This window comes from Octopus bimaculoides, chromosome 8, assembly GCF_001194135.2.
Source record: "Octopus bimaculoides isolate UCB-OBI-ISO-001 chromosome 8, ASM119413v2, whole genome shotgun sequence".
In the NCBI taxonomy this organism is placed as follows: Eukaryota; Metazoa; Mollusca; class Cephalopoda; order Octopoda; family Octopodidae; genus Octopus; species Octopus bimaculoides.
Genome location: NC_068988.1, coordinates 58742652 through 58744703, shown reverse-complemented (window position 1 = coordinate 58744703; position 2052 = coordinate 58742652). Strand labels below are relative to the sequence as shown.

The 2052-nt window shown below is 37.1% G+C and overlaps 1 protein-coding gene across 1 annotated transcript in view; it reads right to left on the bottom strand.

The window, feature by feature from the left end:
- Positions 1 to 2052, bottom strand: part of LOC106870902 (uncharacterized) — a 110667-nt gene that overhangs the window by 107558 nt on the left and 1057 nt on the right. The window lies entirely within an intron of this gene.

Below are 2052 nucleotides of genomic sequence, written 5' to 3'. Positions count from 1 at the left end.
TAATAATAATAATAATGATGATGATGATAATAATAATAATAACAATAATAATAATAATAAAATACTGTCTATGTGATCTCAAATTTTAAAGCAAACACATAATTTTCTTATGGTTTCTTAAACATTCACTTGAACAAAACTGTACAAATCCAAATATATGGTACCCTAGGCATAACACCTACATGAACTTCTAATTTGTTGTCTCTTGAGGTTTCTGGGTGAGACTTGGATCCAACTTGTACAAATGCAAAACAAAAGTCAAACATAAAATAATAATAATAATAATAATAAATGTCCTGGTGCAGTACCAGGCTCTCTCTCTCATAGATATTCAGATCTTAACTGATTGGAAGTGTTATCCTGTTCATGTGTTATCTTGGTATAAAAGATGGGCTACAGCAAATATTCCGCTTAATACCACAGATTTACTTGTCAGTTGTTTGACCATAACCTGTTGAGCATGTCTTTTGATGGTTGATGATATGTGCATCTCTGATCATGAGTAGAAGTAGTGGGGGAACATCATAGCCATGTGTTGAGAGGAATTCTTTGGTGTTTTAATAATTCACCTCTAAAACATGTGGTGTCTGGTTCATCGTCTTTATACAAACCTTATTCAGGGACCTTTTGAGCGGAATGGGCTACTCGACCTAAAGAAAATTCTAACTGGGCCCTACCTGCAAGCTCATGTGCTGTTTATCTTTATATGAGATCAACATGTCGCGTACATGTGGCTGTGATGCATATGCCTGGTGTACCCTTATCAGATGGTTAGTCATGATGGGCATACTAGGCTTCGTATATTTTTCCCCAGTGTCACTTTGATGGCATTCACTGCTTTGTCACCCAATAATAATAATAACAACAACAATAACAACAGTGATAATAATGTCATACATTTATATAAGCATATTTAAAATAAAGGAAAGACGGGATTGCCCCCAGTTATATTACTTATATTATCCACATTTGTCGCATTGACAAATTTGAGTACCGGTATTTAAGCTGAAAGTAGAAACTTTAGATTCGTGTGAGTGGATGAGGAAACTTCCTCATGAACGCGTTTCAACTCTTCACGGGAACTCATTTCCTTGACATAGGCGCGCAGGAATGGCTGTGTGGTAAGTAGCTTGCTCACCAACTACATTGTTCCCGGTTCAGTCTCACTGCGTGACACCTTAGGCATGTATCTTCTACTATAGCCTCGGGCCGACCAAGGCCTCGTGAGTGCATTTGGAAGACAGAAACAGAAAGAAGCCCGTCGTATACGTGTGTGTGTATGTGTGTGTGCGTGTGTGTGTGTTTGTGTGTTTGTGTTTTTCCCCCTACCATCACTTGACAACCGATGTTGGTGCGTTTCCGTCCCTGTAACTTAGCGGTTCGGTAAAAGAGACCGATAGAATAAGGACTAGGCTTACAAAGAATAAGTCCTTGTGTTGATTTGTTCGACTAAAGGCGGTGCACCAAAATGGCCGTAGTCAATTGATTGAAACAAATAAAAGAAAATATCAAAAGAGCATGAAGTCCATTCATAGTTAATTCTTTAGTCTTCTATAAACACGTGTTTACAATTTTTTTTAAGCACACCGGACAAAATTCTTAGCAATATTTCATTTTACGCTAAAACTTCAAATTAAACCGAAACCGACTTTGCCTTTCATACTTTCGAGACCGGTTAACTAAGTACCAGTTATGCACTGGAGTCGATATAATCGACTAGACCCTCCCAAGAATTTCGGTACCGGTTTCAGTCATTAAGACTTTTACAACAATAAGTATGGAAAACAATTAAATTTTGGAAAAATTAAATGAAAAGTTTTTTTTTAAAGAATATTTGCATAGTGTTCAAATACAAGGGGCATTTTCCTTGTTTCTGCCTGTTTCTGTCTCTCTTGTTTACTCTTGTGGGTTCGAGGTGGTTGTAAATTTTTGACAAAGAAGAAGAAGAAGAAGAAGGACGAGGAGGAGGAGGAGAAGAAGAAGAAGAAGAAGAAGAAGAAGAAGAAGAAGAAGAAGAAGAAGAAGAAGAAGAAGAAGAAGAAGAAGAAGAAG